General features: G+C 34.7%; 1 long non-coding RNA gene across 1 annotated transcript in view; it reads right to left on the reverse strand.

Annotated features, from left to right (window-relative positions):
- Positions 1-13,500, reverse strand: part of LOC137632931 (uncharacterized) — an 81,423-nt gene that overhangs the window by 13,752 nt on the left and 54,171 nt on the right. The gene's annotated exons all lie outside the window — the stretch shown is intronic.

A 13,500-nucleotide genomic window follows, 5' to 3' on the forward strand; every position in this document is an offset into this window, starting at 1 on the left:
ATATATATATATATATATATATATATATATATATATATATATATATATATATATATATATATACGTGTTGTGCTTGAAATATTGGGTACGCATGACTGTAAGCAAATAAATTCTGATATATTCAAACCTTTGAACTTGGCCTATTAACGTAATCTAGTAGATAGGGAAATTGCCTTCCTTTCAATAATTATTACAGTTAGAGGGTAATCAGATTTCTTTAATATGCATATATTAACAAACCTAAACAAAACTAATTACACGTGCGCATCAAATGCGTTTATGCATGAGCCCGCGTAATATGCTGAACTCCAATCACACGGTGCCAAATGTCGCCCATTATGAAAAGATTTACGACAAATAAGGGCATTGTATTCAACTCCGAAACTGATTTCAAATGAATCAAGGCAATTGCTTCTAATCCAAACTTAGACATGAATCGTGTCACTATACCGAAGAAGGATTCAGTGAGACAGATGACGCGTGCAATGTATTTCCGATAGGTGAAGGAAATGTAATGGTGATTGAATGAAACGTGATGGAAAACCCTGAACAAAGAATGTCGCGTTTTAGTGGTTGTGTCTTCAACAAATCCTAACGGCTGTCGTCTTCTGGATGCCTTGAAGAAAAACGTGTTTGGGTTAGGATAGGCAGAAAATGTGAAGTGCTCTGAAACTCACAACTTGATAAACCTTCAAGACTTTAAACAACTGTATAGTTTGAAAGTTTATAAGTCTTACATTATGAGTCTATGTATAAAATCATATCATTCTAGTCACAAGATGACGTTCTGCTTTTCATAACTTTTCTGGATATTTACAAATTTCTAAGCGCAGTTTCTATCAAAATTGTAAAATTTCAAACAGGTAACAAGTGGCAACCTCCTGCCTCTGGCACGTGGACCTTTAAGAAATACTACCATTGCTCTAAATGTTTTGTAGTTTCGGTATATATACGTCAATAACAGTAAACGAGTGTGAATCTGAACTTGCTGAAATCAGATGATGTTAACCTTTACCTTTCAAGACCACAGGTCAAAGGTCATGGTATCATTTGTAGCCAATGGGTGGTTTTCTGTCTGTCAATAACGTTAACCGAGTGTGTATCAGTACTCATTTGAGGTTTAAGGCTCTGAAATTCTGTGATCTTGAAAATGTGACTCCCTTGGTTTGAACTTTAAAACTACCAATCTTCAAACCTTTGCATTTCCATTGTTATGATATATAAAATATTTTCCATAACTGATAATGGAAATCTTGAACGGTTTAAAGTAAATCGGGTCATAGTAAAAATTAGATTATGATCTTTCGGGTGACCTTGACCTTGATCCTATGAGGTCCAAATTTTAATGGGTTCTATTGCATCTGGAAATTTCAAGTTAATCGATTTACAAACTTTTCGTAAAGTTATAAGCAAAGAAAAAAAAAAACAGAAATAAATCTACCAAAAATAATATTCATAGCCCACCTAGGTGGGGAGGGTGTAATAACACTAAAGCCTAACGAGATATGTACAGTACAATGAAAATGACGTGATACTAATAAGCCGAGTGTACTAAAGTAAACAGAGAATAATTCTAATCATTTTGGTTTATAAGAAAGTGTACAGACCTCTGTTATGCTAATATGATCTATGGGAGAAATTGATATTTCAAATGTAATGCGGAAAATGGGGCGAACAAAGGAAGTGATTTTAATGGTAACAATGAGAAAAGAGAACAAAACAGATAACCTTTCCCTACTCCTTAAGCAACGTTACTCCTTATCTGTTAACTTTATGGTAACACTCACTCATTAAGCAGAGAAGATCGATGACATCCGTTTCTGGAGCGACCAGTTGTATGTGGGGGGGGGGGGGGGGTGAATGCAGAAATGGAGAACATCCTATTCAAGGTCATCTTGCGGGTCACAGCCATTCCTCCACTGGAATTCCGGTTGCACTTCAATCATGAAAGTCAATTGTTGTAATGGGGTGCAATCCTGGATTGCAATATTAAGGTTGGCATTCTTTGCAGGAAATTCTGCGTATATTCCACTCTTACTTCAAAGATCATAACTAAATAGTTGACTGATCAAGGCACCACTCAATTTAAAATGCTGCCTGTAGGATTTAATCGTCTGTGAATATTGACATCTTGATCGTGGAATCGCTAAACAAAAACGCTTGGCTTTCATTTACTTTGTTTTACAAAGAAAATCCTGTGTAGAACTGATTCCAGTCCGGTACACTGTTTTCAATAGTCTGACAGTAGTTCTTATCTTTGTAAGCACATTTAACGGGCCATAAATTGAAGCATTTTTAATTTCATTTACGTTTAGATGTTTTTTTTTTTTTTCGTCCTAAAGACCTTCCATGCCCGAGGATTGGATAGAATGTTTGCACATGGCACCACTATTGACACTTATGCCTACTCATTTTGTTTCTTGCCAAAGTTATAGGGTGTTTGAAACTTTCACACTATTAGTTTCTGAATGTTTTTCCCATACACCAACGTATCAACATTTCTGATTTTGTTAAGCACCGAAGCAAACTGTAAACTATAGGGCTATCACCATCACTTTGCATTTGCACCAACAACTGATGCATGTCCAACAACACTCGCCGAAGCAACTCCCATTTCCTTCTACGTAAATGACCACTATCTCTCGAATCACAATACCCAGACATATCTTCACCATCAGCAAAACCTTTACGTTGGAACTAACATGAGGCGAAGTTTCATCATAATCCTTACTGAAAGCCATTTTGAAACAGGCAATTTATTTTTCAAGAAGTATCTTTTCAGTAAACACGTCGAAAGCATCTTGACCACTAACGTCAGGTACCTACCAAGCACTTCACAGTCACAAGATGCCACATTTCTAGAAGGCTATATATTGTTTATTAGCCACCCAATAACCACCCGATATATAAGCAAAATTACGCAAGCACTAGAAATGACAAATTGCAAAAGAATCGTCTTGGAAGGTTGGAAATAAGACTGAGAGTGGGAGGGGAGAGGAGAGTCGTCCGCCTACTTGGATTGGCAGGAAGCTCAAGTCCTGGTGGATTTGCTTGGTTGTGATTGGTTGACGTGCGTCAGCGTCCTCCAACTCCCCCAACCACAACATCCACAGAATTCTTTTCTGTGCTGCCAGCTATATTCACTGTATTATTATTATTATTATTATTATTATTATTATTAGCCAAGCTACAACCCTAGTTTGAAAAGCAGGATGCTATAAGCCCAAGGGCTTCAATAGGGAAAAATAGCCCAGTGAGGAAAGTAAATAAGTTAATAAATGAATGATGAGAACAAATTAACAAATCATTCTAAAAACAGTAACAACGTCAAAATAGATATGTCATATAAACTATTAACAACGTCAAAAACAGATATGTCATATATATACTATAAAAAGACTCATGTCAGCCTGGTCAACGTAAATACATTTGCTCCAACTTTGAACTTTTGAAGTTCTACTGATTCAACGACCCGATTAGGAAGATCATTCCACAACTTGATAACAGCTGGAATAAAAACTTCTAGTACTCAAATAAGGCAGTTAAATTTGCTACTCCTGTGCCGTTACGACCAAATAAAGAAATTGGCTCCAAAGAAGTTAATACACCATTTGTTGTACACATTAGATCTTAAAAAAAATACATATTTTCTGTACACATTAGACCCTAAACAACAAAGTTTAGGAACGCTTGGTGCAATAAAAGCAAACTTAACAATTGTGAAAATTCAAATCGGTTAAAATAGAACCACAAACAACATTAAATGCCAACAGAGCTTAACCATTACTCATTAACTTTCATCGAACTCTTCCTAATAGAAATTATTAAAATATATTGACATATCTTCAACTTGACTAACAATCTTCAACAAATGTTTTCGTAGTTGAGTCCCTTTTAGGTTTCCCTTCAAAATGTTAGGTCTACGTCACTGGTTTATTCTTTAATTTAATCTTTGAACAGGTTTCCCAGTGACCTCAAAGTATTGTATTGTCTTATAATTTACGTCATTGTTAACCATCCTCTCTAAATCTGAGGGTCTTTTAACCTCGAAGTTTTAGATTATTTGTTTCATTTACTTGAACTCTCGTTTGAAAATCTCGAAGACACACCACTGCTATTTCTCATTCCTATGCGCCAATGCCCTTTTATTATAGAAACTTCGTCCTTGAGCTTCTAAATTCATCATAAACTCGATTACTTTGGCCTTTCTAATCTAATCCTAGCGCAGCCTTCCTTTAGTATACTCGATAGAACTTCTAAAGTTCAAACTTGCAGTAAATGTTTTCATGTTGAACAGGATGACATAATCTTTTTATAGTTTATATATGAAATATCTGTTTTGATGTTACAGTTCTTGAAATATTTTATTAATCGTTAATTATTTCTAATATCGTTTATCTATTTCCTTACTTCCCATCATCCCTGGGCTATTTTTCCCCATTGGCGCCCTTGGGCTTATAGCATCTTGCTTTTCCAACTAGGGTATTAGTTTAGATAATAATAATAATAATAATAATAATAATAATAATAATAATAATAATAATAATAATAATAATAATAATAATAATAATAATAGGCACCCTTCAAGAAACCTTAGATTCCCAAAACATGTTTCTATCATAAGAATGTATCTTCAATATATATATATATATATATATATATATATATATATATATATATATATATATATATATATATTAATAATTTTCCAAGGTTAAAAAAAAAAACAGAAAACACCATTGATCATATGAAAAAAATACCAAAAAACTACTAATCACCAAACCAAAGATTCGATTAAAAGTGACTTTAAGAATAAACCCCACTCCTGATTCTTGTCCGCTGAAGGCATTCCAACTTAGATCCGTTTCAGATGTTCATTATCATGAAGACCTTTAATGGCGCAGCAGCAGAACTGCAATGAATTCGAATCCCCTTTGCTATACCCTCTGCAATATACACCGTCCTGTATTAAGGTGATTCACACCGACGTCATCGTAAATAAGAGCAAAGACTTTTCCTAAGATTGCAAACTTTGCGAATGAATTCTTCATGTGCACAACAGCCATTGCATTCAGTCGTAGCTACTTTATTTTCGTGGATTTATTACAGCTGTAGTCGGAGGTACTACACCTGACGTTTTAATAACTTGCATTAAACTAATGGGAAATAATACCCGCAGGCGTCATAATGTAGAAAGTTCAGTGAATGTCTCAGAACAGAACCTCTTGCAAGATCTAAAATGCGGAAGATGACCCAAGTTCCTTTTTTAATGGGAAATGTATAGCTCACATGATATAGGAAAGCAAAATGACTATGCATAAATTCCTTTGAATGGAAATAACTTTAATAATAGCCTAAAACTGCTGAAATTCAAGAACCTTTTTTCTTTTCTTTTTTTACTGTCAATAAATCATTGTCTAAATAATTAGGCCCAGCAAATAATTTTGTCTGGATAGACTGTAGTAATTATGCATATCAATACTATAGGAAGAATGCTGTCATGTTCTTTATGTAAATGCAGATCACGATAATCATGCATCACACCTTTAATCTAATAAGTATTTTTAGTATTAGCGAAAAGGAATTCCAAAAACAAAAACAAAAGAAATGCGGAATCTAACTTCATCGCATAAGCAGACAATCTCCTTTAATTCTTTTGAGATCAAACTAACGACTCTTTTAAATCTTTATAATAAAGACTAAATCATCGTTACGACTTCATACTTTAGAATGTTGCAACTTTTAAACATTAATGTTTTCGGGCAATGCATCTTTAACCTTTTATGTTGTAGGATGACATATCTTTAAAACTTTATGATGTGCAAGAAAGTCTTTTGATATCTTCTACCATGAAATACTTTAGTATAAACATTCAATAATTCTGAATATTGCACTTCCAAATCTTAAGAAAGCAGAACACCATAACTAATTTATTTCGAATCAATTCCGCGTGAAAACACTATGCTTTGAACTAATGTATATTCGGAGATTTATTTTCGGAATAGTTTCAAATTCCGTACTTTAAAACATCGCTTCTTTAAATTTTCAGAACGAAAGCAAACCTTTCTATCGATTCAATCAGGCGATCGTCACATTTTCATATAATAAACTACAGTAAAAGATATTGTAATCTATAGGCCGATCACATTGGAAAAAAAAAAAAAAAAGGTATTTCTAATTTTCACCACGAATGAAAAGAGTCCAATAGATAATTTATATGATATAATTTATTCTTAGATGATAAATTTCCTTTATACAAAAAAAAAAAAAAAAAAAAAAAAAATTCGGTAATGTATTTCTATAAAATCCTACTGATGACTCAAATTTGTTAAAATCATTAAAATTTAAGTTTATTGGAAAGTGCAGACCTACTTATCAAAGCAATCTTGAATAACCTTTGAATAATGTATGTTAATAATACTCCTATTACCATCGATACTTCATAATGGGCATCCTCATTGTGACAGGATAAGAAGATTCAGATATGAGAGAAATACAAATCATCTTCATTTGTTATTCTACACCAGATTCACTAAAAGATGCAAAAGATAAATTGACGAGATGAAGACAGTTTCCTATTCCGTATTATTGTTGCAAACACTTTTCAGGAAACTTTATAAAATATAATGATGTATTTAAGACATGTTGAACTATATAACACTACCTACGATGTAATGTGGAACAGATATTTCGAAGTATTAATGGTCTACTTGTAAACAATGTTGGCGATGTTTTCAGTCGGGGGACAGTTTTGCAAGAAAGTTTTGCGCTGCGGAAATAAATGGAGCGGGAATTCAGAGGAAATATAACAGAAAAGAGAAAATAGAAATATAGTAGAGTTGAAAAGTAAACGGAGTTCTTAAGTACCCTAAAATGTATTTCCATATGCTATGCATTCGCACGCCTCCATTTTGTGTGTGTGTGTGTGTGTGTGTGTGTGTGAAACACCAGTGATACCTTGCATTTACTTTTGCTTACCTGTTGGTCTGCAATTAGCACATCTTCTCCATTCCTAACTACTTGTTCCTCGCAATATCTCGATAACTGTCGAGTTTATAACCCTATCATTACGCAATTTCTCTGTTTCCTTAATGAATTTCAATACGGAAATATTTCCCGATATAAAGTAAATTTAACTTGTATTGCATTCTTTATGTAGCAAAGATTGACGCCATGTTTCTTATCAGTCAAAAACTCAGAAGTCGACCTTGCCAGGATTCGAACCTGGAATCTTCTGATCCGAAGTCAGACGCGTTATCCGTTGCGCCACAAGACCTCTGAAACACGGCGTGTTTTGGAAGTTCTTCAAACGATTATTTTGGGTGGAAGGGTTTGAAAAAATGTCGTGCTTTAAGATGTTCAAATTCTTTGTTAAATAAAAAAAAGGTAATGATATTTATCTGAAATAGTTTCAAAGTTATTGTTGAAATTAAGGATAGATATCCTTCATCCTTGTTTGAACATTTTTTATAACAAATGAACTAATAAACCAATTTATCTTTTATGATTTATAAAAAGACTTCTCTTGGAGAAAATATCAGCATTTGGTAATTGGATAATTATTTTCTAAGCGTTATAAGCTTATATTCTCCATTGTAATATTCTCTCTCTTTAATTTGTAATGCAAATCCACAATGAGCCTCTTTTTATGTATTTACCAGACAGACATCCTGCATCCTTTTGATTAGGTACTATTAATGTTTCCCTTAATGCTCTTATAATGGTTAAATTCGCATTGGCAGTACACCTTTAAAGATCGAATATCTTTAGTTCAAAATGGCCAAACAAACCCGACCGAAGAGCTTCCCCTTTCTGCAATAAAGGTGACCCAATTCATTCGGAATGAGAACAACCGAGACTCGGTGTCTGCGTGATTCTGTCGCAATTACTGATCCTTGAATGGTCTCTGTTCCATATTGACTTTATCGGTAACTTGAATTAATGTTACAAAGTATTGCAAGTCAGAATTCCCGTTTCATATCCACCATCTGCTGGGTCATTTGTAGATTATGGCTCGGGAGGATAATTCAAGTACTGGTAATGTTCAGACATTACTGAGGGAGTTGCTGCAAATTATTATTGCTTCCTATCTGAACAACGTTGCCTTCATGCAAATTAATACAATAATCATGTGTATTTTCTTGAATTGTTTTACTGGCGTCAGTTAAACCGTTAATTTCTTTGAGTTGTTCCAAACGTATTGGTATTAAATTATTTTCTTTGGATTGAGATCTAAAGTGTATCTTGAGATTTCTCGCTGACTTCAGTTAAGTCCTAAATTTCAGTGAGATGTTCCAAGTAGGCCTATTGGAATAAAATGATTAACCTTTTGGATTCAGATGAAAATAGTAAATACAACTATTCCATGCATAACGATACCAAGTCTCGTTACTTGATATGTAATCTAAAGGTTAATTAAAGTTGATACATTTCAAAAGTATTCCTACAAAGAAAACGTCTAAACACTTTTCACTTCCACTTATGATATACTAAAGTCAAATTTCCCCTGACATGTCACTTGGGATATCATTTCTCCCAGTCAAATATTTTCTCGTAAAACTAATAAATGATTAAACCGCTGAATACAGTTATAAATAAATCATACAACAAAATGAACGAAGACAATAAATGGCTTTCTTTAACAGCTTTCTGCAACCGAGTAAATGCATTGAATCTATTAATCCTGCCATTGTCCTAAACCAGTTCCGAATATAATTGATAGGGAGTCTTTATGGTTAGTAAAGAAATAACCAATTTGACGGAAATTAAAAAAAAAAAATATTGAAGGCTATGAAATGGCACAATATATATATATATATATATATATATATATATATATATATATATATATATATATATATATATAGGCACAATATATATATATATATATATATATATATATACATATATCCGTCGAGAATGTATGGAGTACGTATATATAAATCTTGGGTAACAAATCTTCATTACACAAGTAATCAAGAAGCTGAGCATAAAATTCGGATTCTATAACAGATGACTGGTGATTAAAGTTATGCATATAATTTCCCGAAGGAAAACAAAGACTAAATTCACCTCGACTTTAATCAGGTGATGAATGAAATGACAACGATCCCTTCCCTCCCTTTCCCTCCAGTGAAGCTTAATTAATATGACACCTATATTAATGACTGCCGAAGCATCTCCGACTCATCGTCTCTGCAAAACATCAGGTGTTGGATCAACAAGTGACGCGAAAGGGGAAGCTGTTTCTCATTTGAAATTAATCTCATAATAAAAACCGTTTAACTGATATGCAGCTGAGTTGACTGGAGGGTTGCAGCTGGTATCTAGGTACAGACCTTGCAAATATGATCCCGGTGATCTGCCATTATTTTATCAAAGCATATTTTCCTTCACCTCACATCTTGCATATTATAACAAACAACTAAAAAAGTCAAATAGCATAACGAAGCAAAGCCATTTAGAGACAAGTGAGCTGACTTCAATATAAAATATAGAAATCGATTGTATATCATAGCTTTGGATTTCTAGGGAAGAAAGTGAATATTTTTCCTATATCTTTACTAGTTGTATACAAAGAATGATGCGACTCTCTAGACAATTATAAAGAAGGCGATACCACTGCAAATGTTTTAAAATATTCAAGGAAGAAAAGTGAATGTATCTAACACAATAAAATCAAGCTTCACTGTACCAAAGACAACGGTGTGATTATATGACATAAAATGCAAAGTTTACTTCAAAGAATATCGAAGAATAAAATGGTTTTAGTCTGGGATACTTTTTGATGCCGAGCTGAAACTTTTGATTTGATATTTGATTGGAAAATGTCAGTCGATTTCGGACGAATCCCAGAGAGATCCCAGAGGAAAATCCCAACGTCATCTCGTCCCAATATTTGTCCAAAGCCAAGGAGGCGAAGGACAAAATCCTGCTCTTACAGTAGGTTCTAGGAATCAGATTCTGGGAATTGGAATAGGAATTCCGATCGACAAAGAATGGGAAACGGATCAATACAGGAATTTCTCGAAAATTTCGATAAGGGTGGACTCTGTAGGATTGGGGGTGGGGTTTTTTGCCATCTACAATGTAGGGGGAGGGAGGGGGGGGGGGAGAAGGAAGGGAGAAGGTTATTTTGGGTGGAGGGATTTCGAAATTGATGAAGAGGAAAGGTCTTGTTAGCTTCTAATGTTTGGATATAATCAAAATAATAGAACGATATATTTGCCTTCGGGCGAATGCTCATTAAAGCACTTGCTGTGCAACATCCAGCCTAGATTTCGTTGCAACGAGAGGTTATAGCGGATTAGCGACTGCTCCCTGGTTCTCACACATTCGTAAGATAAAACACTCATGGGTGAAAATTTATTCAAGAATATAAACGCTAAGCAGAGAATACGGTCTCACAAAAAGGAAATTTTGATCTGGGCAGATCCGGGTTGCAATGTGTGAATGAGCGATAAAAGACAGACGAATTTCAGTGATAAAATCGAAAGGAACTTTCGTATTTTGTGTTTCAGTTTTCTTTAAGTGACTGTGTATCCTTTCCTTTCACAGTTTAGTTGCAATTGATTTCAGTTGTAAGGGAATTTACGTTTTCTTAAGGATATGACCCTCTCGTATTACGACCATTAGCATGAAAACAACACGCTCGAATCAAGCAATGTAGGAAGTTCTACCTTATTGAATTATTTTAACCCAACACATCGTTATAGAAAACTTGGAGCATATCAAATTCAAACAAATGCAAACATACAGGGAGGCTTGATTTAATGTCTTTGCCTTAGTTGTCATTTTTGTGTTCTCAATCTCCCGGAATTTGAATTTTGATGATTGAAGCAATGTTCATGACCAGAGAGAGAGAGAGAGAGAGAGAGAGAGAGAGAGAGAGAGAGAGAGAGAGATCTTTGAAGGTCTATACCAACTGCAATTAAACTTCTTCAGCAAGCATTAAGTGTTATACCTAAACATTTTAGGTCGTTTCTCCTGACTTTCCACAGCTTATTTGGTAGGCAAATGCAAGGTGCCTGAATTCATGGGCAATTTGATACTCCATCATTTACAATAGATGAGAAAAAGGACTTTTACGACCGTCGTTTTTCTATATAAAATGTGAGCTCTTTTAATGTGTTTGTGTGAGTGTTTGTTTGTGAACACCTTCCTGGCCACAATTTTAATCGCAGAGGAAGGAAACTTGCCGGGATCAACTGATATGTAAAAAGCTAGAAATTATTAAACTTTGGAAGGTCAAGGTCAATCGTCAAGGTTACGGTCAAGAAAAATGTTCAATTCACGTCATCAGCCATAAGTTTGGATATCATTGCCACACAGACTTCAAAACTTGGTTATATTTGAGTGTATGAAAATCCACGCCAATTAATACATACATGTTAAGGTCAAGCAAAAGGTCAGAAATAAGCTGCCGCAGCGGAGGTCTGCGCTCTACTGAGTGCCCCTAGAGTCGTTAGGATGTGGCTGGAGAGATTATTTAAAAAAAGAACTATTTTCCATCTGATTTATTTTATATGGATATTTACTGTAATTTCATTGACTTTGTATGTTCACAAACACAAATGACTAATAGATTTATATATTACCAGAAATGGCATTCAATCTCGAATTCTACCGTGGAAATAATAAATATAATAATAATAACTACCGAATAGAAAATAAAAATACATAAACACATTAGGTAGATAAATACATGAAAAGAACAATCAAATATATTTAGAATAATTCAAAAGCGAATTAAAAAAAAAAACTAAATCTATAAAACATTTTGTTGTTTCCTCTTATGAGAATTATAATAAGAAATCGAGTCTATAAATCTTGTAATGGATATATCTGTTACATTAAATGTACCTATTAATTGCTTGAACATTCACGGGAAAAACGTCTCGGTTCAGAGATGAAATTCCACTAAGGCAATGACGCTAAACTATAAAGGTTTAAAGGCCACTCCTGAATAGCAGAGGCAAAGGACATTGCCCCATCAAGCAGGACAATGCCCGAGTGTCCTCTCCACCCAAGTTAAGACCAAGGAGGGCTACGCAACGGCTGCTGATGACTCAGCAGATAGACCTATACGCTCCTTAGTTAACAAGGATGGTAATGTTGCAACGACCAAACGAACTAACGAGTTTGAGCGGGACTGACCACATCCTGGCGTTCACAAGCCAGGGACGTTACCACATATGCCACCACATGGGAATTTGTCTTAAAATCTGACCTTTGCCTTGTGTTGTACCGTACTGTACTGTACCGTACCGTACCGTATTGTACTGTACTGTACCGTGCCGTACCGCACTGTACTGTACTGTACTATTGGCCTTGCTATACCGTACCGTACTATACCGTACCGTACCGTACCGTACCGTACGTACTGTACTGTACTGTACCGTACTCTACTGTAAGTTCAATAATGAATAACGAAATAACGCCTCCTCAACCAACATACTGATAAGGTAAATAAAACTAAAACATAGCATTAGCCCGGATCCGGAATAATACCCTCTGCATAACGATACATCTTTTAGTTACCATCGCAAATAAATATCGTCCACGTCAGCTCTAAATAATAACGAGAATAGCAAATGCAAGTATTGATGGATGTAAGTTTCCTAAATCTGAGAAAATGGCTATAGCCACACCAGTTCTGAAGAATGCCCTGGACTACCAGGAATTAAGCTCATATAGACTTATTTCAAATCTATCCTTTGTCTCAAAAGTGCTTGAATATGTAACTCTTGAACAACTAGTCTGCCACTTAAAAGTAATAGAAGCTTTGCCTGACAACCAATCTGCCTACAGAAAACTATACTCTACAGAGGCAGCCATCTGCTCTGTTGTAAATGATATGCTAGAAATGATGGATGAAAATAAATGTGGTATTTTAATATTGATCGATCTCAGTGCTGCTTTTGATACAGTGGTGCATGAACTGCTACTAAATGATATACGGTCCATCGGCGTTGAAGATCAAGCCTTCGAATACCTAAAAGAGTACTAAGTTGGTAGAAATTACTGTGTACAAATTGGAAACTCTTATTCGAACTCTCTCTCTCTCTCTCTCTCTCTCTCTCTCTCTCTCTCACAATAACAACAACAAACTCCAAATTATCCGCAGATTTTAGTTCATTTTCGATTGGTCTATCGAAAATGCTACAAAGGCATGGCATGAAGTTTAAACTATTTGCAGATGACACACAATTTTACTTCTCCATAAACGATATACATGACACTACTGAAATTCTAAACCGAATCCTTGATAGTGTTAGAGAATGGATGACATTTAAAAAACTAAAATTAAATGAGAACAAAACTGAATTCATGGTGGTGGGCAAGAGAAACAGCGTGAGAAACTTAGGTGATTTCCAAATGAACATAAATAATGACTCGGTGCAGATATCTAGTAAAGTTCGAGATCTAGGTGTATTTCTTGACTGTGACCTGTCTCTAAATGCCCAAATAAATAATGTAATAAAATTGCTGGTTATCATC

The sequence above is a fragment of the Palaemon carinicauda genome, chromosome 42 (genome assembly GCF_036898095.1).
Source record: "Palaemon carinicauda isolate YSFRI2023 chromosome 42, ASM3689809v2, whole genome shotgun sequence".
In the NCBI taxonomy this organism is placed as follows: Eukaryota; Metazoa; Arthropoda; class Malacostraca; order Decapoda; family Palaemonidae; genus Palaemon; species Palaemon carinicauda.